A 26,125-nucleotide genomic window follows, 5' to 3' on the forward strand; every position below is an offset into this window, starting at 1 on the left:
GGGGCCGCGGCCGGGGGCTGCAGGAGCTGCAGGAGCTGCGGGCGGCCCCGCTTCTCCGTTGCTTTCCTTCCCCTAGGTTCCCGGAGGCCCTCCGTGAGGCTCCACTCTAATGGGACCTCAGGGCGGCGGGTGTGGGGTGTTAGGAGGATGGACAAAAGTCTCTAGGCTGGTTAATCTTGCTGGAACTCGGGGCTCAAGGCCTTAATTTTAAATTATAATTGAATACGACTACCGGAAAGGAAATAATGAAAAATTCTCTTATTGCCGGTTAAAAAATTTTTTTCCCATTTTGCCTCCCTCAACGAACTGCATCCCACGGACAAAACCTGTAACGAAGTCGGCCTCTCTGATCTTTTAGGCTGTATCTATGGCTCTCTGGCAGTTTATTAAATAGCTCTACTCAAGGAATCTGTTGTATGCTGGGAGTAAAGGAATTTTCTCTAGAGCCCGAAGACGCAGCTAACATCAACTCAGTCAAGGGTCTTGGTCTTTTCCTGGGGGCTACTCAATGTAACACTCAGTCAAGGCCTTGGGTCTGCTTTGGTTCATTTCTACACCATGTTTTCTTACTTTAAACATGGTATTTTCTTTTACAACTTTCTGTCCTGTTTGGATATTGTGTTGGACTGCTGCAGTGTAGTTAAGGGATGTTCAGTGCGGTCCAATGACAAATATTTGATTTGACTTGTGTGAATGATTAACTTGAACGCACAACTGAACAGATCCCTTCTCCCCACTCGCCCCGAGGGAGGAGGTGCTATGAACATCTCAGAGCTACTGATAAATTCGGGCATCAAACCAAGATAAAGACTGCGTTCATAGGACCAGCACTTGAAAACTCAAGCTTCTGGAACATAATTCAATTACAGAAACAAGTCAGGGAGTTTCAATGACTTGCGTAAAGTAGCGTGTAGCATAATTAATGAGAAGCAGTTCCAGGAGCAGAACATCCAGTTACAACATTCTAGAGGACTGAGGGACTTTGAGTATCACCTGGTCCAGAGGTATTTGCAAACTAGAAAATAGACCCAAAGGAAAGCTAATTAAGGACAGACCCAGATCTCCTGTTATAGCTTAAAAGGAGCTCTGGACTTGGAGCCCGGATGCTTGCTTAAAAATCTGTTTGACTTTTAGTGAGTCCTTCCCAGCCATCACGTGACTACATTTCCTTTGAATTCCTCTGCTCCAGGAGCAATCCACCCTGTGCTACTGTAGATCACTGTTTGGCAATCCTGCTGAGCCGTCATTTCCTCCTCCGCCTCCCCCATACTTTGTCTTGTCTCTCTTTAGCCCCTTCCTCTCCTACTCTCACAAAGCCTGTTCCAAACTCTCATCACTCTCCCCAAGCCTTCGACATTTCTTCTCTCCTTTACCTCTCCTTAGCAACCCTCAGCCTCAATTTATTCTGTAAACTAAGGAGCAACCAGGAAACTTGCCTGCGAATTTTTAACCTCTAATCTACAGGATTTGCTTTTTTTTTTTTTTTGCACAAACTCTCATACATTTTTCCTCTGCTTGCTGTCTTGCTTGCTGTAACTCCATGGCTGGTACGAATGAAGCTGGTGAAAAAAACTGAGGCTTAGAGGGATGAAGTCACTTGTCCAATGTTATACATGTACTAAGAGTTGAGATTTGTCAAAGTTCTATCCCATTCTAGTTCTTGTTCAATCCTAGTTGTTCAACAAAGTGTAGTGTTCTTAACCACTACACTATACAGTAATACCTTCCAGAAGGCTTCCTCTTAAAATGAAGAATTTTGCAGGAACCAAAAGTTCTTTCTCCTGGAATAGATCTCTCTCAATAATATTTTATAAAATTTCCATAGCAGTTTAAAATTCCTCACAGCAGTGGCTCTTTCTGCTATTTTTGTTTTAGGAATAGAGAAGTATACAGATGTCAAGAAGCTTAACATCTCACAGGGGCTCAAGGAACTAATTAGTTGTCACTGAATCATGAAAGTGTCCATGCAAAGTTTGTTCTAAGGGTAATTCCCCCCCGGAATCTGATGGCTTCTTGAAAACAGAATTTTAGATTAATCACTGCTCTCAGTGTAGGTAGGTCAACCCAGAAGTATTTCAGACCTGGGTTTAAAACAACAAACAAGTCAATGCACTGATCTCTTTGCTTCAGGTAGCTGTTTGCTGCACTTGAGATTGCACAATCCAGAGACATTAGTGCAGCTGGCTCTGTAATGAAGCGGTAGGTGTGACATAGGTCAGAGGTAAGGGGACAGAGTGGCGACATGGAATAGGGAGCCTTTACCATTTCAACAGAATTTCACAATGCACTGGTTAATGATACTGAAAGAAATAATTTTGCCACTTGAAAGATTTTGGCCCTGATACCCACGTGGGCATGTTTTAACAAAGTGTTAATTGGAGTTGCAAATATTCAAAAACATAAATTATCTCTGATTCAAAGTACTTTTAATTAATGAGAAAAAGGGGGAAATGCTTTGATTACATAATTTTGACTCCCATTGAATATTCTTGGCTACTGATGTAACTTTCATTGAAAACTCAATTTTTTTTTTTTTTGGAATCAGGTAGAGTTTGTATTGGAAATGAATATGGATTTGGATTTCTGTCTATGTGGAATAAGGGGGTAGTTAGTATCCCATGAAAGAGTTGTTAGGACAGTATTTTAAAGGGAGGCAATTTCAGTTTGTTTTCCAGTTTTATTGAGAAATAATTGACATATATCACTGTATAAGTTTAAGGCATACAACATGATGGTTTGTTTTACATATACTGTGAAATGATCACTATAGTAAGTTCAGCTAATATCCATCTTTTCACATAGATACAATAAAAAGAAATAAAAAAGGAAAAAAATTTTCTCCTTGTGATGAGAATTCTTTAGATTTACTCTTAACAACTTTCCTATATATCCAGTAGTGTGAGTGATAGCCATCATGTTGTACATTACATCTCTAGTGTTTATCTTACAACTAGAAGTTTGTACCTTTTACCCAAGTTCTTTTACTTAGCAGCTTTTTAATAACTGATCTGAACATATCATGAGCCTTAGGTTTAAATTTGTAAAATTATGTTTTTTAAAAGGACATAATTTATAATAGCAAAGAGTTAGGGGAAATGCCCATAAATTGTTTAAACTTAATGGATCTTTAATAAGAGGAAATACTGTGCAATAATTTTAAAAATCATTTTCTTAAATCATATGCTTTAGGATATATTTGGCTGCAAGTAACAGAATGTTCAAGTATTAGTATATTTATTTTAAATACAAAAAGAAATATAGAGGTATAAATTTCTAGGGTTGGTTAATTTAACAGCTCAAAAGTATCTGGGTCAGCTTCTCTGTGATTCTCTTGACTTTTCCCTCATGATCACAAAGTGGCTGCTGTAGCTCTATCACATTCTCACATGCAACATCCAAAGGCAGAAAGTAAGCGTTATCCCATATCTCCTTTTTATCAGAGAAGAAAAAGCCTTTTCCAGAAGCCATCTGTCAAACCGTCTGTTATATTTTATTGGCCCAGTCTCATGCTCCCCAAAACATAAACATTGAGAAGAGAATATAGTTACCGTAATTGGTTTAGGAGAAGGGTCAGTAAACTTCTGAAAAGGACCAGCTAGTACATAGTTTAGGCTTTGGAGAATATGTGATCTCACATCTATTCATTTCCTGCTGTTGCAAGCAAAAGCAGCCATAGACACTGTAATAGATAAATGTGGTTGTGTGCCAATAAAACTTTATGAATACTGAAATTTGAATTTCATGTAATTTTTACCTGTCACAAAATATTCTTTAAAAATTTTTTTTCCAACCATTTAAAATTGTAAAGGAGTTTCATCGTGAGTGGAGAGCAGCCCCCAGAGAGCCCTGAGCAGCTCCACTGCCACCTCTAGCCTAGCTCCACCATTACCACAGCCGCGAGCAGCTATGCAGAAACCCAGCAGCCACCGGCCCCGCCCCTCTGCTGCCCCCGCCCTCAGGGCTGCTAACACCAAGCAGGGTACCACCACCAGCAGCCTTATCATAGGTGCCTGCCAGCGGGGACAAAGAGGTCATCACAACGACGGTTTGGGGACGTAAAATGGTTCAACATAAGAAACAGATATGGTTTCATCAACAGGAACGACATCGAGGCAGATGTAGTTGTGCACCAGAATGCCGTGAAGAAGGATGACCCCAGGAAGTACCTTCAACTCTGGAGTTTGATGTTGGAGGAGAAAAGGGTGCAGAGGCGGCAAATGTCACTAGCCCCGGTGGCGTTCCAGCGCAGGCGTGAATGCGCAGCAGACTGTAACCCTGAGACACACTGCCCACGTGCGGGGGCCACGCAATCACCCCCGGTACTACCAGAGCGTGAGAATGGGGGAGAGGATGAGGGATCCGAGAGCCCTCCGAAGGCCAGGCCCAACAGCCCTGCCACAGGCGACAGTTCCCACCTCACTACTGACGGAGACCCTGTGGGCCTCGACTGCAACATTCCAGCCTCCTCTGCAGGGAGAGGCGATGCAGGGTGCTGGCGGCCGGGGTGCAGAGGAACAAGGTAGACCAGTGAGACAGAGTACGTATCGCGGCTATAGACCTTGATTCTGCGGGGGCCTCTTCACCACAGACAGCCATGAAGAGCACAAGGAAAATCAAGGAGATGAGACCCAAGGTGAGCAGCCGCCTCAGCATCGATACCGCCATAGCTTCGGTTACTGACGCAGATGTCCAGAAACCCCTAAACCACAGGATGGCAGAGACAAAACAGCCCATCCACCAGCTGAGAATTCTGCTCTGAGGCTGAGCAGGGCAGGGCTGAGTAAACGCCCGCTTACTGTCTCTACCGTCGCCAGGTTTAGTCATCCAACAAGAAGAAATAAATATGAAGGTCCAGCAATAAGAAATGAGCAAAAGATTGGAGCTGAAGACCGTAAGTGCTTGCTTTTACACCTGTTGTCCAGATAACTAGAACTATCTGCATTATCACTGCAACATGGGTTTTGTTTGTTTGTTTTACCTAAAGATATCTCTTTTTTGGTAATGACAAACTTTTTTTTTTAAGCCTGGTTTTCCTCAATACATTTTTAAAGATTTTTAAATTGTTTCATATCTGGTCAAGGTGAGATTTTTAAGAAATTCATTTTTAATTTGTAGTAAAAGTTTACAATTTCATTAAAAAAAAAGTCAACAAACTGCAAGCACCTGTTACTAAAGGTCTTAAATAATTGTCAAAAAAAACTAGAAAATATTTTACAAGGCTCACAGCCATGCAAAAAGAGGTGGCAGGCTAGATTTCGCTGGCAGGCCACTGGTTAGTCAAATCTAGTTTAAACCAATGATGATGTAGGCCCTTGAGACTGAGGAAGAGGCACACTGTCCCTGAGACATCACCACTGCAGACCCGGTGGTGTAGGGAAGCAGAGTTCTGTTGCATAATCACGAATGTCCCCTACGGCGAATTAAGGATATGGGGAAGTGCTTAGGGATATAATCATTTTTAAAAGGCAGATTACATGTCAATATAGATCGGATGATCCCAACCAATACTGCCTGTCTAAATCCCTACTATTGACCAAGACTTATTTAGCCATGGCCACCTTACATGCCTTTTCCTGATCCCTGGTTCTCCTAAGCCAATCAGATCACTGATTCATATCAATTACAAACTTTCATTTAATACCGATCACATGCTAGGCTCTGTCAACCCAAACTAAGTGCTAGAAATACAGAAATGAAAGAGACAATGGCTAGCCTCAAAGAAACCTCAGTCCAAGTAGAGAAGGAAGAAACAAATAAATGTAATTTGGGGAGGGCATGTGGCAAGAGGGGCATGGGTAGTGTGGCATCCCAGGGAAGGGTGTGAGGAAAGGATAGAAAAGAGGGTTTCGGGGGAGTCCCCAGGAGACCCCCATATCAGGGTGGGTTTTGAAAGGTAAATGACCCTTTTTTAAGAGAATGAAAGTCTGTTGAGCATGACTCAGGGCTCTTAGTTGCAATCAGTGGAGGCTAACTCTGGAGCACAAAAGGAGTTGATTAAAAAGACAATGGGTAAGCTCTTGATTGCTGAATGGGGAAATGAGGCACCCTGAAGAACTTTTCAAAACAAGTCCCCAGGCCCAGGTCAACTGTGGAAGCTGCTTAGGCTGTGAGTTGGTACTGCTGCCTTTTCATGCCAGAGCTTCAGTCTTGTAGCTCCTGCTCTTCCAAAACTGGCTAACTTTCCTACCACCTCTGCCTTATAAGCCACTTCCATGTCATGCCTACTGCTTTATATTGCTCATTTCCAAATTGATATCTCATGTAGACAAAGCTGATGGTTGGAGCCTGAGTCACTTGCCCATACCCTGATCTGCAAAGGGGGCTGGGATTTCTGACTTCTGTTTTGGAGAGACAGGATTCATTGTTAGGAAGTTCTCTGAACATAGGCAAGGGTTTCAAACAATGCTAAGCAGCCAGAAAACATGACTCATGCCCACTCCAGACAGACCGAGCAAGAGTTCCTGTCCAAGGAAATGGCACAAAGGCTTGGAGGAATGCATCAGGGCAGCGCATTTGGGAAATGTGGCCGTCTGGCTCCCTGGAGCATAAGGCTGGGACTGCTGGGAGAGGAGACCTGAGTTGGGGAGGAGCCACTTGCTGAGCTTTCAGGGCCTAGTCCAGAATCTGCTCTGTGTCCCCTGTTGAGATACAGGAGCTGTGGCTTAATTCTGGCCTGGCCCTGGGCCTATTCCGTGGTGGGTTTTAGGTACTATATGTTGAAATGAATCATTGGATAAACCTGTTGGATTGCATCACTGTTGTAGAATTTACCAGTATTAAAGTTGCAAATGTATATGGTTCTTTCTCTTGTGTGTGTGTGTGTGTGTGTGTCTGTACGCGCGCGCGCACACGTGTGATTTCTCACATGTGGATCTATCTACAATGGATACTTTTCTAAAGGTTAATTTGCTTTAAATACAGGAAATATTCAGTTACTAACTCTTAGAGCCACATGCACATTCATTGACGATGCCTTCCTTTAGATGTGATACCAAAACTGGTTTTGAAATTGGTACTAAAATGTGGCTTGAGAAATTGAGTGAACAATAATCTATCTCATAGTAAAACAAATGAAAAGTATTAGCACACTTGCACATCTTTCACACTTACCAAATTAATAATGCAAAGTAAGCATGACAAGCATTTTATAAATAAAACTATAAACAAAAGCTGTAAAGGCCAGTTCTCTTTGCCTTTTTTCTATTATGATTATTAGAAGCTATAAAATCTACTTAAAATTGGTTCTATTATATTAGAAATGCAAACATATCAAAAGTATCATATGCATAAATTTTATCCTTCAGGTTCTTTTTTCATTTCTCATCTTTATATCTGACAGCAATCAGAAATATCCCTTCAAGTTTTCAGAAGCAAGAAGCACTTAAATTCAGCTTGAACTGCCAAAGAAGTGCTGCCATCAGCTCAGGGACTAAATATATATCTTCACCATTGAATCTGGAGGAATAGTTCCTAGTCTGGTCACTATTAACCAGAGCAGGCCATCATCATCATGGCGATCATCATGCTAGGCTGTCTCAACCCTACAGTTCTTAGATTTGTCTTCTTCTCTCATGTATTTTGGTCTCTGTGGTGAGTGGTTGATTTGAAGTGTAACACTGTCCTCTTATAGAGAATCTCCTTCTATGAATCAAACAGGACAGCCAAAAGAGGTCTTTATATTCCCCCCCAAGGAGACTGTATATATTGATTATTTAATAAATAGTTTAAAATTATACTTGTGATTTAACACCAAAAAGTTTAAGAATGCTGAGTAGGATTTCTCTTGTCCCAAACTGGTGCTAAGGCTGAAAGCTTAGGGGAAGAGATGCTAAGCACCATGCATTCTTGAGAGAGCCACTACGAGTGTGTTAATAACACCTTGTCAAGTTAACCAAGAGGAACCCACAGTTTCATCATCCATCAGCCTGACCCTCCTTGCCCAGGCTTTGCTACCACAGCTGGTACTGGGAGAGGAATTGATTAGGTGGGTGGGAGGAGATATTTGTCACTAGTCACAGGCAGAGACTATAGTGGGGCGGAGAGAGTACAGGGCTTGCATTACCAAATATCAAAGAGAATAGCTCTCTTTCCAAGCCAGCATGCTCCATGGTGCAGTTACAGTCCAGGGAGAGATGAGCATGAGGAAGAGAGTATAGTGTGTATCTTGGGATGGCTAGAGTATAGGGGTCACATAGACATGAGGATTAGTGCCTATTTCTCACACAGAGACTTCTGAAGGTGGGGAGATTTGGCCACCTGGGATAGTGGCCTGGGGAAGAACAGCCAGGCCACAGGAAGGGGAGGAGCCCTGGAGCTTCCCAGGGAAGCAAAGGAGGGGGTATACCCTCCCCAAAGAGGGTGTTGGGGTGGGCTAATGACAGAAGAGAAACACAGCTGACCTCATATGAGGGGGTACTCCTTCATGGAGTGAACTGGTACACTATCCCTTAGAAAACTCCACACCACCGTCTCTGAGGAGCCCTCACCCTGGCAGAAACCACCAGCATCAGATGGACCCAGAGCAAGGCCAGTTCAAAAGGGAAGCCTTTCTTTCTTAGCCCCTTCCTGCCCCATCCTCAAGGAGCTGAACTCTCAAGAGGAAAGGGAGGAGAGGAAGTGGAGTCGAAACTGGATCAGACTGAATTATCATAACCACAGGATCCTAAAGTTCTAAGATTGGTCTGACCACCCTATTTTAAAATGCAACCCAGCCCATCCTTATATAATTTACTTATTTATTATGCTTCTCATTACTGTCTGTCTCTTCCTCTCACCTCTACCTTCACTCTCGCATGTAAACTCCATAAGAGCAAGGACCTTTGTTTTTAACTTATGTTTCCCTAATGTCGACAATTATACTTTCCACTTTGGCAGCCCATAGCTACATGTGGCTACTTAACTTAATTACAATAAAATAAATCTAAAATCCAGTGCTTCTTGTTCTAGCCATATTTCAAGTGCTCAATAGCCACATGTGGCTAGTAGCTACCATATTGGGCAGGACAGATACGGATCACTGAAAGTTCTACCAAACATTGCTGGTTGGGAACAGTTGCTGGCACATCGTGGAGCTCAACAAGTAATTGTAGAAAAAATAATTGAATGGCTGAATTGTTTTTAAGACAAAATATTCTAGTGGTTAAGAGAACAGGGTCTAGAGGCAAATTGCTCTATTAATAGTTGTGTAAACTTGGGTAAATTACTTAATTTTTCTATAAGTGTCACTAAACACAGCCATTTATAAACATTTAAAAGGTGGTTTTAGAAAACTGATTGTTCTAGACAAACCACTAAAAAAATACACAGATAAAGGATGCATTCATTCTTTGGAAGGCCCTGTAAATTTGAGGCAACATATCTTAGAGATTAGCATAAGGTCTGGAGTCAGATGCTTGAAGGAAAAATCTCAGCTTCTCTTCTTCCAGCTGGATGAGTAGAATAAGTCTTCTGGAATGAGGATGGGGGGAAAGGTATGGTTCTACCAACTGATACTCCAAGCACCACCCCTACTGCCACCACACCACACCCAATATCTCTGCTTCACAGCTACCATTTATATGCTCCATGTGATTGTGCCAGTGACGATTCTACAAGTTACATTCTAAACTCTCTTTATAATAGGATTCTTCCCCACCAAGTGTGAAATGCTAAAATGTGGCATTCAGCTAATCCTCAAATGAAGATCCATCATTTAGCATTTCTAGTCTAAGCTTTGTGCTAAGCACTGGAAATTTGGAGATGAAAGCAAAGCCTCAGAGAGGAAAAAAAATGGCATAGATGATAGAGGCTCTGTTCATCCTTCTGGCAACCAAATCAAAGTTGTGACAAAAACAAGGAGCAAAGAGCAAGGAAAAATGGCCTGGGATCTGGATGAAGAAGCCATACAACTAGGGAGAAATCCAAGAAATCCTCCTGCAATGGCAGAAGGTAGAACGAGGCTGTCCAGCCTCGAGCAGCTGAGTGAGATGGAGGCTGTGGCAGTGGCAGATGTGTCTTAAAGAGGCCGTGTCCATGAGCAGACTTTCCCAGTGTCAGACCTGCTCACTCTGAGCACCAGTGCAGATTTGACTGCTCACAGGGGGACACCAGGGACTTATAGGGAGACATTGTCGGAGTGAGGGCCTATGCGAGACCCACTCTGTACAGAAGTACGGGTGATATCCATTGTTCCTCGTTGAGTCCTCCCTCCTCCCAGTGCACGGACACAGCACCGCCATAACTGAGACATGATCAAACTGGATAACAGAGGTCGCTCCACCCAGAGGATGCCCTGAAACCCTGCCTCCCCTAACTCACGGCCCCACCCAAGCCACATCCAGGTATATCCTCAGCGAGTCAGGTGCTCCTTTCACACTGAAGGCAGCTGGCCTCGGTTTCTGCTGTGGCTTTATAGATGTATAAGCACAGCATCTGTGGATTGCTTGTTGAATCCTAACAGGTGGCCCCGAGGGGCATAGGCTGGGGCTAAATTTGGCCTGTAGCTGAACCTCTCTCAGGACTGTGCCACTGGAGACCTACTTCACAAATCCACACTAATAAGACTGGGAGACTTAGGAGCTTTGCTTAGTATATAGAAACAGACACAGAAAGGCAGGCAAAATGGAAAGACAAAGAAGCAGAAAACATATGAGAGAAATTCAGTGATAACGTCACCAAAGAGATAAAAAACATAAAAGTGGAAATGGAAATTATAAAAGGGAACCAGTCAGAAATGAAGAACACATTATCTGAGATGAGAAGTATATTAAATGGAATAAACAAGGGGATAAACAAAGTGAAAAAGAAAAGGATCAAATGCCCTGTCTAGAGGATGAGAAAGCCAAGGACATGCAATCATAATGGCAAGAGATAAGATGCCAAGACTATATAAATAATTTAAGGAGCATATGGGACACTATTAAGGCTCTAAATAACAGAAGAAAATCAAGATGTTGAACAGCTGTTTGAAGAAATAATGATGGAAAACTTCCCTAACTTGGTTAAGGAAATGGACATAAAACCTCAGGATGCTCAGAGAGTCCCCAAAATCAGAGATCCAAAAGGCCCACACCAAGACACATCATAATTAAAATGCCAAAAGTTAAATACAAAGAAAGAATCTTAAAAGCAGCAGGAGAAAAGCAGATAGTTACCTACAAGGGAACACCCATAAGACTGGCAGCTGATTTCTCAAAAGAAACTATACAGGACAGAAAGGCTTGGCAAAAAATATTCGACATAGTGAAAACCCAGTATCTACAACCAAGAATACTTTATCCAGCAAGCTATCATTTAGAGTTGAAAGACAGATAAAGAGCTTCACAGACAAAAATAAGCTAAAGGAATTTATCACCACCAACCCAGTATTACAGGAAATGTTGGAAGACCTTTTTTTAAGAAGAAAAAACATGTATCAAAACAGGAATAAAGAATGGTAACAACTACATTTCTATCAATAAGTACCTCAAATGGAAAAGAATTAAATGCTCCAACTAAAAGACAGAGAAGCTGAATGGATAAGAAAACAGGACTCCTACATGCTGCCTACAAGAGATTCACTTCAGATTAAAAGACACACATAGACTAAAAGGAAGGGGATGGAAAAAGATATTGCTTTGATGGACCTAGAATCTATTTAAGTCAGAGAAAGATAAACACTATATGATTTCACTTATATGTGGAATCTAAGGAATAAAAAGAACAAACTAATCAAAAACAGATTCACGAATATAATGGACAATTTGGTGACGAACAGAGGGGAAGGGGTTTGGGGGACTGGGAGAATGGGGTGAAGGGTTAAAGAAATACAAATTAGTAGCTGATGGGTGGTCACAAGCACAGCATAGGAAATGCAGTTAGCATTGAAATGTTGGTTAGGCGGAGGGTCAGGGGAGGGAGAGAGCAATTGGTGGATCATTTTATGAACTATATAGATGTCTAACCAATGTACTGTATAATTGAAACTAATTAAAATAAATAAATTTTAAAAAGCAAAGCCTCATCTCCTTGTACTACAGTGAAGGAAGACAGTCCATTGAGAATTATAGAGGCGTGTTCAAGGTGCTAGGGAGCAATGAGGTAAGGGCACATAACTCAGCTCAGAAAACCAAGAAGGGCATCTGAAGGAGTTGAATGCTGAGTCTTGAAGTAGAAATAGGAGCTATGAGTAGGAGTTTCAAAGAAGGGAACAAACCATACAATTGCAAGGAGGGGAAAGAAGCGTGGCAAAGTCTGGGCATCACAGTGATTCAGTGCAGGGTAGGAGGTGAGCATAATAGAGGAGGGTAGCAAAGAAACAGGGCTGATCTCCAACGGTCCCACAGGCCCTGCTGAGAGTGATGAGTTTATTCAGAGGGTGGTAGAGGGAGCCATTGAGTAAAGTAGACATTCTTTGTGCTGTGAATGTGGACGTGTGGAGGGGTAGCACAGAGAGAAAGCTGAAAGCATGGACTCGGGAGTTGAACTGTCCTGTCCTTGAAGCCTGGCTCTCCGATCTTTTGGCTTTGTGATGGTAAACAACTTTAAAAAAAAATCTATTGAAGTAACAATGGTTAATAACATTACATATAATGTTAATGGTTAATAACATTATAATTCGATAGCTGTGTATTCTGTGCTGACCATCAAAAGTCTAGTTTCCTGCTGTGGAGAACCGCTGCCATATATTTGACCCCCTTTACTCAATTCGTCCTCCCCTACCCGCCTCCCCTTCTGGTAACCACCATACTGTTGTCTGTATCTATGGGTTTGTTTTTTGGGTGAACAGCTTCTTTTAGCCCCAAATTTCTCATCTTAAAAAGGGAAAATGGTCATGGAATTTGTAAAGACAACATGAGATAATACATATAAAGCACTTATTACAGTGACTGACACATAGTAAGTGATCAATAAATGCTAATTATTGTTATCATTGATCATTTTGTTAAGTAGTTAGGTAGACATGAATAAGGCATGAAGGCCCCTCTCAAAGACCTCCCTTAGGACTTCCCTGGAACCCCCATTTTATGGTTATAAATTATCCTTACATCTCGAGGCACAAAGGAGTGAAAAGCCATAAAATAGATGCTGACTTGCTCTGGGCACAAGTGTTTGTGCAGTTAGTATTACCCTAACCTTCCCGTAAACTTAGCTTTGTTATACCATCTTTATAAAAATCATGCATGTGCCCAGAAGTTCATGAATATAATTATAACAGACTGAATTCTGGGTAACTGCATGAACAGTAAGCAAAGGCTTATATAACAGCTAAATGTCAATCAAAATAACCTCACATACCAATTATCTAGCACTATCCCTATAAACACACATCCAGAAGTCAATATAAGACACATACCCTAAGTTCCACAGAGATACAGCCGTCTTTGGTACAGCCCATTTCTCTCTTGAAGTGGCAGTCTTAAAGTAAGACTTTAATCTTACTTTTTCTAAATCTCACTGATAATTCTTTACCTCGTCAGCGGAAAAAGCCGAGGACCCCTCAGTGCTACTGGGAAAATGATGGATTTTAGATCACCCCAACATTAATGATTTGAATAATTAATAATTAGGTTTCTTATTTGCCTCATTTTTTATAATTAAGTAGCGACTGAATGAATTAACTTTATCACAACACCAGGAAATTAAAATGTTGTTTTATGTACCCTAATAAAAATATAAACATTTGTTTATTTATCAGCGAATATTGATTGATCTTGAATGATGTGCCAGGCACTGTTTTAGGCTCTGGGAATAAAGCAGTGAACAAGGCTGAACAAGGTCCTTCCTCTCATGCAGCTTATATTCTAATGGGGGAGGCTGACAATAAATCAGCAAACAACAGGACTGACAAGATCTGTAAGCTCTGTGAGGCAGGAAGCTTGTCTGTTTGTACCCTAGTATAACCCAAGTGCATAAGATGGTGCCCACTGCAGGCACTCAGTGAATGTGTTGAGGAAACGAAAATGGAAGGAGATCTTGTCAGATAGTGATAAGTGCTGGGAAGGCAACGAAACAAGGCCGTGTGATGGAATGGGAGGGTTGACTGTTGACCTGCATTAGAAAGTGACTGTTGACCTACATTAGAAAGATGTGAGGGAACCAATTATGGGACAATCTCTAAGAAGCATATTCCAGGTAAAAGAATATTCCATGACAAAGCTAAAAGCTCTAAAGAAAGCTGTGCTGTACCTGTACAAAGAACAAAAAGACCACATTGCTGGAATGCAGTGAGCAAGGTGAGGAGAGAGGTGGGGAAGGAGGGCAGAGGAGCAGGCGAGGGCTGGTCATTGAAAGCCTTTAAGCCTAGTTCCTTGTCCTACACAGACCCCACCTGGTAAGATTTTCTATGCCTTAGCTCAGAGCATCTACAGAATAGATTGCTGAGTATGTCAGCTGCCCTTATTCCTGTGTAATAGAAATATCTTTCCAGTCTGGGGACATGGGGGAAACAAAGTGGATCCCTCCATCCTTTCATCACCAGGCCTCCACACTGGTACTTTACCTGTTCAGTGTTTCTTTACCTGTTCAGTGTTAGGTTTATTTGTAAGATAATGAAATCTTATCCTCTAGGAAGAAAAATAATTCTATGTGCAATGGGAAGCCAATTCAGGATTTTAAACAGGTGAAAAAGATGGTCTGAATTAAGTTATTACAATTGCTTTGGCAGCTAGGTAGAGAAAAAATTGTAGAAGAGTGAGAACTGGGGAAGAGAGCCAGTTAGGTGACTATTGAAATCATCGATGCCCAAGATACTGGTGGTTTAGACTGGGGGTCTGGGATGGAGGGGAGAGGAATGATAGGACCCAGAAGCTCAGATTCCAGTCTTTTGTAGTCTTCAGTAGGAGCTGTGCACACACAATAGGAGTGTTTTATGTGAAGTGAGATTATTTTTGCTCCAGGGGCACTTGAACATTACGAATGCATCCAAGGGTCAATGCTAATTAACTCCGGTAGAGAAGCAGTTTCCTGAGGGCACAATTTGAGAGGGCAGGAGAACAAAAAGAAAACAATCTCAGCTGAAGTGACCTTTACTTATTGGAATTTAAAAGTTCTTTTAAAAATTAATTTTTTAAAATTTTTTTACGATAGCTGGTATAATAAACCAGCAATTTGGGCTTTTATACATTAGTGTAAGTTAAATCACATATATATCTGTCCTCCTGGTGGTTAGATGAGAGAGAGGGAGTTTGACAGGCAGGAGAGGGGAGGAGAAGGCTAATTTGGAAAGGGGATTTGGCCAGGGTGCCAGGCCTGGGTGAGGCCCAACGCATGGAGGCTCTGAGAAGAAGGAAGGCAGCATACTGGCCGGTACTGGGGAGAGAATGAGTACAAAAAGGCAAGGAATTAGGGGCAGGGGCCAGGTAACATATAGATACTTCAGAATTTGGCCTGAGGACAGTCCTGCCCGGAAACATCTCTGTCATCCCCAGAAATCATTTGTTATGCACTGTTTCAGCACAGTTCTATGTCTTATGCTGTGCAGTGCACATTAGAATGACACGATCCTGGTCTTCGATAAACTTAAAATCCAAAGTGATTTTACTTGTAAATATACTGAGAAAGAGTCATTTTACACAGAGGTAGAAAAGGCAAGCATCTAGACTGTCTAATTTGAAGGGCACAAAACTGCTTCCTCTTCTGTCCCATCTCCTGAAAGCACTGCTTTGGCAGTCTTTCATGCCACCTCCCCCTCGCCCTGCCCTCTGGCTTTGGACTCTGAAGAGGTTGTGGAAAGGCTAATGTGGCTGAGGACGCTCCTCCATCTGGGCCCCCTTAGGAGCCTGTGAGTGTGTCACTTTGCACCTATTGCTCATATATATTGTTATATCACCTGTTAATCTGTGACCCCAATCAGCTCACCAACCCTTGAAAAAGGGATGAAATTTTACTAATCTTTGTATACCAAGGGGACTAAACTTTATTCCAATACTAAATGTTACATATTGATACAAATATCATACATCTATATTTATTTTATGTTTTAGGCTGTGTTTGATACTATAGTTTGATCTATTGAGTTTATAGGTTTACACACTAGATTAGCTGGAACTATATGTATATACAGGGAGAAAGATACAAATTTACCATGTGGAAGGTGCGTAGACAAAACAGCTCTCACTTCTCCCATGAAAAAAGGGAAATATTATATCCAACATTTTGCCACACAATACCCACTCCCTACCCGAATCAGGAAACCTCATGACAAGCTACACCTCAAGTGAGCACATCTAGCCTCCTTCTCTCCTTCTTTCTTGTGCCTTCAGCAAGGACATTGCCTTTATAAAGATGTTCATAATAATTTAATACATTTGCTAGTGGGGTCACGAGTAAATTCAAATTAATTACGGATATGTGGGTTTGTTCTGCAGGCTTATTTTAAAAAGAACAACTTCGGTGTACCAACGCCACTGTCAGCCTGGCTAGTAGGATTCCCAAATATTGACTGTTCCTGGACTCCTTGTTACATGGTGTCATCCATCTGCTGTGACACACAATTACCCTGCATTGGATAATCCTGATGTCATTCAAAATATTAAATGAGTCAACAGATATAAATTGTTTAGTACTCATTCATGGCAGTTAACATTATTGTTATAATCACTATATTGCAGGTTGTATGGTATCTCCCAATTTTGTTTGAAAAAGTTTTATGTACTCTTTTACATAGAAGCATTGAAAGTTAATTTAGAGTAGATTTTAGGGAAAAGGATTATTTGACACATAAAGTATACTGATTTCATACATATAAAATGGAACTATGAAATCATAAATACTAGATGTTCAATAATGTGTACCAACTCTGTAAATAAAATATAAAATCATATAGCTAAAAGTAAATATATTGCTATCAATGAATAGTGGTATATTATAGACAACAAAGCAACATATTTCCTGAAAAATAAAGTTATATATACAGGCGATGGTAGTGACTGAAAAGTAATTCATAATATAAATTAAATTTGATTGCATATGAAGTATATACAGACAGAGCAAGTAAAATGAAAAGCAGAATAAAACAAGCAAGCATTTTGATGAATGCATAAGCAAGCAGCTGCAGTACCTGCAACTCACCTATACTACGACATTTGTGTTCTATCGTTCAGCCAACAAGGAGAAAAGGCTTCTCTATTTGCCCTACTGTGGTCCACTAGCATGAACAGATTGACAGCAAATGGCAGACTGGCAGAACATTTCTAACTTTTACCCAATCTTTCTAGGTGCATTATTCGTTTAGGTCATCCCAATATATACTATTTACTTAGATCTAAGGCATTTCATAAAATTAGCATAATATTTAAATAATGTAAGAAATGAATCTGGGGTAGATTAGATATTACGGAAAAGAAATACATTAAGATGAAATGAAATTGTGTGTACCATTAAGCTAACCTACTATTTTGCTAACTTTGTTGCTATTTCATAACTTTGTATAATTTAGTCTGTGTTCAATATTTCTATATAATTATTTATAGTATGCATAACATTTTTCAGCTTAGTGACTACTAATCATTGAATCTCACTTTTACTTATTAGCCAACAAATTTCACAGAGTGCTTTGGAATCAGAGTAGTTTATATACATATATATGATTATACATATATGTTAGGTTAGCTATATGATTATATATATATATATATATACACACACACACACACACACACGCACACATATTATTTGGGTGGTGTGTGTGTTATATGGCAATAAACATAACTACTATGTTGTACCTAAATAGCTGTCACCATAGGCTTCAAATATAGCATTCTGGCAGGTAGACCAACCCTTGCCCATCTGCACCCCTGTGATCCTGGAGGGCAGGTCTAATTCTCCACTCTGGTATTTCCTGTCTCCCATCCTGCTGCAGAGAACCAAGAATGCCTATCTATGTCTCAGGATATGACCCTTCCTAAACTTTCAGACTGGCTTCATCCAAGTACGTGCTAAAATTCAGAATATTTTAAAAACTTCTTAACATCCAATGCTAAGTGTACTTATTGCTTTGTAATACAAGTGAATGCGATATCGATGTATTTTTTTTACGTACAACATAAATGCTTTATTAACAGTCAAAGATCGGCCCCATGGGCCAAGTGGTGGACCCAGACATCCAGGACCCAGACACAAATTCAGTGCAGCCTTGGAGCCTCTCACTCTGATTCTAATAAGGTGAGCACGTTGCCCTCACGCGTGGGCCTTTCAAGTTGTGGATGATAGAGCGGCTCGTCATCCATGAATTCCACGAGTACAGCATGCACTGTACTGTTCTTGAGCCTGTCCTGCCCAGCACCTTGATGACTCTGGCTGGCTTGATAGGCTGCACACAGCTGGTGTCCATGATGGTGGCATGGTGGCAGTCCCACGGAGCATATCGGTATGATTTTTACTTAGATTTCTGCCTTTGAATCATAGATTCCAGAGATCTGCTACACCATGAATTGGCTGGAAACAGTATTCTCCTTATTTCTTGAAATTCTTTAATTTCATTTTCTTCAGTACTCGCAAATAGAAATAATTAAAATTCTTTAAGACAACAATATATTCTCCCTGGACTATCTGATAAAGGTTGACTGATGAAAATTCACTGTTAGGTCTAGAAGTATTAATCGTTACAAAATTTGGCTTTGGTGTTCTCTAGAAGTGCTACATTTGAAATCAGAAGACATCCTTATGAAGGATAGTGTTTGTGTGATGTCAGCATCATGGTGGAGTAAGATGACCTCTTGGGCTGCCCTTTAAAGTTACAAGTGGGACAATTATAATTCAAAAAAGGATACCCTGCTCAACACACGAATGTGTGAGAGATCAATGCATTGAGAAATCTGAAGGTGAGCATATCAAAGTGAGCAGGGGATATAGGAGGGGGAAGGACAGAGATGAGAGTGCAGACGCAGTCCAGTGCTGGCTGTGGACCCCAGCTGATGGGGCAGCAGTGGCGGGTCGGGTTGTATCCCTCACTTGGCAGTTAAGAAAGTGCCAAAGGGGCAGAGTCAGCATTCCAGCCCGAATGGCGGGTACACATTGCAGCTGAGCCTAGTGACAGGGGTGAGACGTTGTGCAAAGGTGTAGTAGCTGAGATTAATCAGCTGCCTTTTTTTTGCCAGAGAAAAAATAAAGCTGCAGTCATGCAAACCAACACCATTCCCATTGCCCACCCGGCTCTAGCTGACCTAGTAGCAAAGGAGGTGTCAGATGATTGCCCTCACTTAGCAGCCTGTAGCGGATCAGAGAGACAGAAGCGACATTGCAGCCTGAGTGGCTGGTACACACTGTGGCTAAACCCAGTAGAAAAAAGAAAGCCACAGATGGGTGAACCTGCCTCCCTTACCCACTCATTCCTCACCCTTCCTCCCCCACATCCCCAACTGTCATGAAGGAACTCGTTAGAGGCAGCTAGGATACCTCAGATAGTACTATGTGGCTGGCAGCTTCTGGTTGGTTATAAGGAGGCAGCACTGGGAGCTCATAGGTCCAGAGCCCCATTGCCCACCACACTCTACTATGGGGTTGTTGCCATGAGACCAAAATCGCCTGGTCACAGAGGGGACGCCCACCTCCTCGGGGAATATGGAGCATTTTCCATAGCCCAAACAACACTGCCTCACCAAGATCCCAGAAGTCCCAGCAGTACAGAAACAGAAAAGAAAAACTTGCGCTATAGCACCATCTACTGGAAAACAAAATAAAGACTTCTACTTACTAATCTGCTAAATGTTAAAAGCAAAAGAATACTTAAAGATTTCAATACCTCAAATCCCCAAGCAGTGAAATAATCCATTAAGTACCATGAATAACCAAGTTAACAAGGTAGCTAAAAAGAAACTGAAAAGTCTCCAGAAAACAAACTCAAAGACATGGAAGACTGAGAGTTAAATGACAGAACTCAAGACTGCAGTTCTGAAAAACACTCAATGAGCTACAAGAAAATTCAGAAAGGCAGTTTAATGAGCTCAGGAATAAAACCGACAAACAAAAGAAGTACTTTACTAAAGAGATTAAAGCTATAAAAAAAAGAAACAAACAAATTTTGAGGCTGAAGAACTCAATAAATGTGATGGAGAATGAATTAGAGAGCCTAGGAAATACAGCAGACCAGATGGAAGAAAGAATTAGTGATCTTGAAGATAGAAATCTAGAAATGATTCAAATGGAAAAAGAAAGAGAATTGAGAGTTTACAAAATGAAAAAACCCTGTGAGAACTCTCTGAATGTATTAGAAAGAGCAATATAAGAATAATGAGTATACCAGAGGAGAAGAGAAGTAGGGAACCGAGACCCTATTCAAATGAATAATCAATGAGAACTTCCCAAACCTATGGAAAGAAGTGGACCATGGAATTCAGGAAGCTAAAAAAGTACCTAATTATCTCAATCCCTAAAGGCCTTTTCCAAGGCACATTATATTAAAACTGTAAATAAATAATGACAAAGAAAGAATTCTCCAGGCAGCTGGGGGGGGTGGGGGGGTGGGGGAGGGAAAGGCTGTAACTTGTAAAGGAAATTCCATTAGATTATCATCGGACTTTTCAGCAAAAACCTTACAAGCTAAGAGAGAGTGGAATCAAATATTCAAATTAGTAAAAGAAAAAAATCACTAGCCAACAATAACTTATCCAGCAAATTTATCCTTTAGGTATGAAGGAGAAATAAAGGATTTTCCAAACAAACAAAAGCTGAGGGAATTTATCATGACAATACTTCCATTATAAGAAATGTTGAAAAGGAGCTCTTCTAGTTGAAACAAAAACACAAAAGGATACAAAACTGTGAATGAGATGACTAAGAGACAGACAGAAGTAAGAAGTTGAAACTTTATTTCAGAATAGGATATTAAACCCCTATTATAGTATACAAGTTAAAGGGGGTAAAAGCATTTTTTAAAAAACTATAGCTTCTGTAATATGAAAATGAATGCACAGCATAAAAAAATGGATAACAAAAACATAAAAGGGGGGAAGAACTATACTTGCCAAGGGGAATGGAGATAAGATTCAATCGGAACAAAAAGGACTATTGTACATATGAAACTTTTTTTTTGCATAAACATAATGGTAACTACTAAACGGAAATCTAGAACTGAGATGCGTAACATAAAAAAGAGGAAAGGGAGGAAAAAATTATAGAATGCCACCAAACTAAAATAGCAGACAAACACAAGGGAAAAGAAACAATGGAGAGACACAGAGCACCAGAAAACAAAAGATAAAATGGCTATAGGAAAACCTGGTATATCAATAATAACCCTAAATGTAAATGGACTGAATTCACCAATTAAAAGGCATAGAGTAGCAGGATACATTAGAAAACAAGACCCAACTATATTTTGCCTTCAGGAGATGCATCTCAACTACAAAGACAAACATAGTCTCAGAGTAAAGAGGTGAAAGATGATACGCTGAGCAAATGGCATCTAAAGTAAAGTGGGTGTACAAAAGACAAAGATGGACATTTTATAATGATATAGGGGATAATACATCAAGAATACATAATATTTATTAATATATATGCACCCAACGTGGGAGCCTATGTTCATCGCAGCATTATTCACAATAGCCAAGACATGGAAACAACCTAAGTGTCCTTCAACGGATGAATGGATAAGGAAGATATGGTACGTATTACAATGGAATATTACTCAGCCATAAAAAATTATGGAATACTGCCATTTGCAACAACATGGATAGATCTTGAGAGTATTATGCTAAGTGAACTAAGTCTAATGGAAAAGGACAAGAACCATATGATTTCACTCATATTTGGGATATAAAACAGAAAGCAATGAATGAACAAACAAAACAATCAAATTCATCGACACAGAAAATAGCTTCGTTACCCGAGGGAAGGAAGGGGAGGATGAAGAGGGTAAAGGAAGTCAGATATGTGTCGAAGGAGGGAAACTGGACTTTGGGTGGTGAGCACACAATGCCATACACAGATGATGTATTATAGAATCATACACTTGAAACTTATATAATGTTATAAACCAATAATACCCCAATAAATTTAATTAAAAAATAAAGGACAGTTGTTTACTAGCCTTCTAGATAAATTTAACATTCTCAATCAAAATTGTTTTCTGCAGGAAGTTCAGAGTTGGTGAATACATCTATGTGCCAGACTGGTGACACATCCCAACTTCGTGGAGACAGAAGCTCCTGTGCTCATGACCTTTCCAGACCTCTCCCTGTGTACCTCTTCATCCAACTGTTCAATTTTAATACCACCAGTAATGGGACAAATAAACATCTCTCCTCTTGATATGAAGCACAGAGGACACACCTCACTTCTATGGTTCTCCTGGCAAAAATAAGTGCCTTCAATCTAATGACTAGGAAACATCAGAAAAAAATTTTGAGGTATGCTGCAAAATAACTGGCCTGAACTGTTAAAAACATCAAGGTCATGAAGGACAAAGACAGACTGAGGAACTGAACTGAATCGAGCAGGATAAAGAGGATGGAATTAAATGCAACTAGTGATGCCTCACTGGGCGCTGGCCCGGAAAAAAAAAAGTTTGCCTTTTGCTGTTAAGGACATCACTGTGACAGTTGATGAAATTTGAATAAACTTTGTAGAATGAATTATTGTATTGTATCAATGTTAACTTCCTAATTTTATGATTGTACTGTGCTTATGTGAGAGAATGTCTTTGTTTTAGGAAATACACTCAAAATTATTTTGAGGTAAAGGGTATTATGTCTATAACTTAATCTCAAGTGTTTTGAGAAAAAGGATTATGGGAGAGAGAATGAGAATGAGAAAAACAAATGTGATGAAATGCTAACATTTAGGTAATCTGGGTTAAGGATATAAGGAAAATATTTGTACTGTTTTTGTGACTTTAATGTATGCCAAAAATTATTTCAAAATTAATGTTTAATTTAAAAAATAAAATTGTTTCGCCACAGCTTCTTTAATTTTAAATAAACCTTAAATGATATTAACGTTCCACCTTTCAATATATACTGTAACAGTAGCAAATGCATAGTGTTTACTGTGTGCTAGCCATTGTTACAAACACGGATAAATACTGTAACCCACTCAATCCTCACAGCAATCCTTGTGAGGTGGGTACTGCCCTTATTACCCCTTCCACAGATAAAACACCTGAGGCGCAGAGAGGATTAGAAAACTTGCCAAGTCCCACAGAAGCGGGTGGAGCCTGGTCTCTGGCTCTGCCCACTTTGGAAAAGCCAGGTGCTGCTACATCCACTCTAACACTGGAGCTAAAGTGTTTTAGTGCGACTGCTTTAGTCTCCTTTTTCTTGCTTTTATTTTCTTGGAAAAATTTTTAAATAGTTTTAAAAACATGTTAGAGTTTATTTTGCTCTAATTATGAGAATTTTGTGGGTGATCTGTGCCACATGGCGCCCTTCCCATAGCTGTAATACCTGCTAATAGTATGAGGCCCTGTCTCCACCAGATCTCTGTGTGGTGAGGAGGTAAGGAGACCCAGGAAACTAACCCTCCAGAATACAGCAGGATATCCTTCTCCTTTTGTTATTGTTGTTGTTGACTTTAACATTTGCTTAGTATTGTGGACCATTAACACTAAACAATGTCACCAATACATATTTAAAACCTGAAAAGGCAGACTGTCTTCTTCACAATACTTTAAGCATTCATGACGCGAGATCACCTTGAGATCAGCTTTAACATTAGTGCATGGTGGTAAATTTATTACTACTTTTCCCAAAAGGGTTATCTCCTATTTAACATAAATCAAAATCAAGTTTAACAGTTGGAGGGCTTAAGTGATCTTTGAAACATGTTTATTTTTCTTGCCGCATCATTATTTGATTAAAGAATCTGAATAATCATCACTGTCCTACTGGATACTGCAATACAGTGACTTATAAGTTTATTTTACCAATACAAGGTTTTCTTGTTGTGGAAAATACAATTATCGAAGCATCAGCCACTTCCCTTAAACAGTCTCCTTGATAACTGTTTCTCTTCCACCTCTGACTTTAAGCTATTTCAGCAAGTATTAGGACTTAATTTTAACCAAGAAAAAGCAGGAGAAGTGAAATCTAAACTAGGCCATTTGTTACTCATTTATTATCCTACTAAGGAAGATGGAAGGAGAGGGGAGACAAGTGACTGGTTTAAAAAGTTACTTAGTAGTGTAAGCTGATTCGTGATAACTCTGTAGTCTTCAACTACTGCTGATCTGTGCCAGCGCAGGAGAGTTTCCAATAGTATAATCGTAAAGCTCTTTCTTTTAACTAGTGCAATCAACACCTACAACCTTAATTTAAAATACATTCTAAATAAAATCTCTCTAGCAGATAGGTCCCTAAAGTTTTCTTTGCTCTTTCTTAATTTGTCTTACCACACTAATGTCAGAAGCATGGTTTTGCTGACACCAGCACATGGATGTTGTCAGTTGAATTTCAACATTCAGACTGGAATAATGCCAATGGAACACAAACACGCCATTGAGTGGGTGTAAGAACCAGGGAAAGAACTGAGGTTAGGAGTCGGGAGGCTTGTGAGCTGGCATTTACTGGTCATGTAACTTGGTTGACTCACTTAACTTCTCTGAGGCTTGTTTTCCCATTAGTAAATTGGGGGTAAAAACCCTTACCCTACCTACCTCAACAGTCATCATAATGATCAAATTAAATAATGTACATGACAGTTCTTTCCAAAACTTTATACACATCTTAGCAAAGCTTTAATTGTCTTTTCACTTTATCAGTCCCTATAGCTTTGTCTTCTTTATATTGTCATATAAACGGAATCACACAGTATGTGGTATCTTGGGTCTGGCTCCTTGTACTTAACATAATGCCTTCGAGACTCATCCAAGTAATAATCTGTTGCTTCAGATTAGAATCACCTGGGGGTGCTCGTTAGACTCTCAGCTTCAGACCTTCTGCGTCAGTGTCTGAGCTACTCAGTAATGTGTATTAGCAAGCACACCCATGTTACTTTTATGTGTGACTAAAGTCAGAAACCCTCAGGTATTCTAGAATGAACAAGAATATCAGAGTTAGATGGTTCTGAGTTTGAATCCAACTCTGCCATTTACTAGATGTATAAAGATGGGAAATTACTTAAAACTCTCTGCACTTATTTTTTTTCCTTTGTACTTGGAAATAATTTATTCACCAAATATTTTGACAGGCATAGCTCTCGGAACCAGGATTGCAGTAGTCAATACGAGAAAGTCCATGCCTTCATGGAACACAGAGCACCATACCAACTGTATAAGCACATAATACATGAGACAATTTCAAATTTCAGATAGCAATACTCTGTAGAAGATGAAACAAGGTTTTGACATAGAGGGTACCTTAGTTAAGATACAATCTAGGCTACTTGTAACAAAGAAACTAAAAAATACATTTAAACAACATAGAAGTGTTTTCTCCTTTGTAACTGTCTAGAGGAGTTGGTGAGGACAGAGGTAGGATGGCTATGTCATCGACTAGGATAAGGATAATTGGGACAGGATCTTCTCCCAGAGAAACTGTGAATTTGGGATGGAAGTTTCAGTTTCCTTTGTCACTATTTTTTTTTCCCAAAAGAACCTATGTGAAGGATATATAAAAAATTGGAAAATGACGAAGTAACTATTAAATGTGATTTTGATGAATTGTTCATTATACTGAGGATGGATTTTCAACTGGATATCAAACGATATCAAACTAACTATTTCTTGCTGATAATGTCCTATGTCTTGATCTGGGTGGTGGTTTAAATGGGCAAATTAAATGTGATAATTCATTAAGCAAGTTCTCATTAATATGTTTATGATTCATGCACTTTTCTGTATCTAAGTTATATTCATACTTCAATTAAAAAAAAAAAAAGACAAAGGAAAGCATCCCTGAGTTTACTGTGTTCAGCATTGTCACAAAGGTCTGTCAGGACTAGTGGATCTTAGTAATATCTGTTCAATGTAAGTTGGGTTTTCAACACACAAAAAATTTGCCACAAATCCTGATTCTCATTTGAAACGGCAGAGAAAATACTCAACCGCCAGTACAGAATTCTAAACTAGAGGTTCCCACATGACCCATTAGGTGGCATTTCTTGCAGAGTTTATGCTCATACATTCCAGATTTGAGACCTCTCTCATCTCTCTGGGCCACTGGTCACTGCTTTCATGAGGGCCAAGAAAAGGCCAAGTCTTTCTCTTATATCTTTTTATCTCTAAAGCCGT

At 40.1% G+C, this 26,125-nt stretch overlaps 1 protein-coding gene and 2 pseudogenes across 1 annotated transcript in view; 1 reads left to right on the forward strand and 2 right to left on the reverse strand.

Moving 5' to 3' along the window:
- Positions 1–26,125, reverse strand: part of SLC25A15 (solute carrier family 25 member 15) — a 45,819-nt gene that overhangs the window by 19,240 nt on the left and 454 nt on the right. The window lies entirely within an intron of this gene.
- Positions 3,907–5,029, forward strand: LOC111745852 (annotated as a pseudogene).
- The window catches only part of LOC105298916, an 8,457-nt pseudogene continuing 412 nt past the window's right edge, over positions 18,081–26,125 (reverse strand).

The sequence above is a fragment of the Pteropus vampyrus genome, unplaced genomic scaffold (assembly GCF_000151845.1).
Source record: "Pteropus vampyrus isolate Shadow unplaced genomic scaffold, Pvam_2.0 Scaffold167, whole genome shotgun sequence".
NCBI classification, from domain to species: domain Eukaryota; kingdom Metazoa; phylum Chordata; class Mammalia; order Chiroptera; family Pteropodidae; genus Pteropus; species Pteropus vampyrus.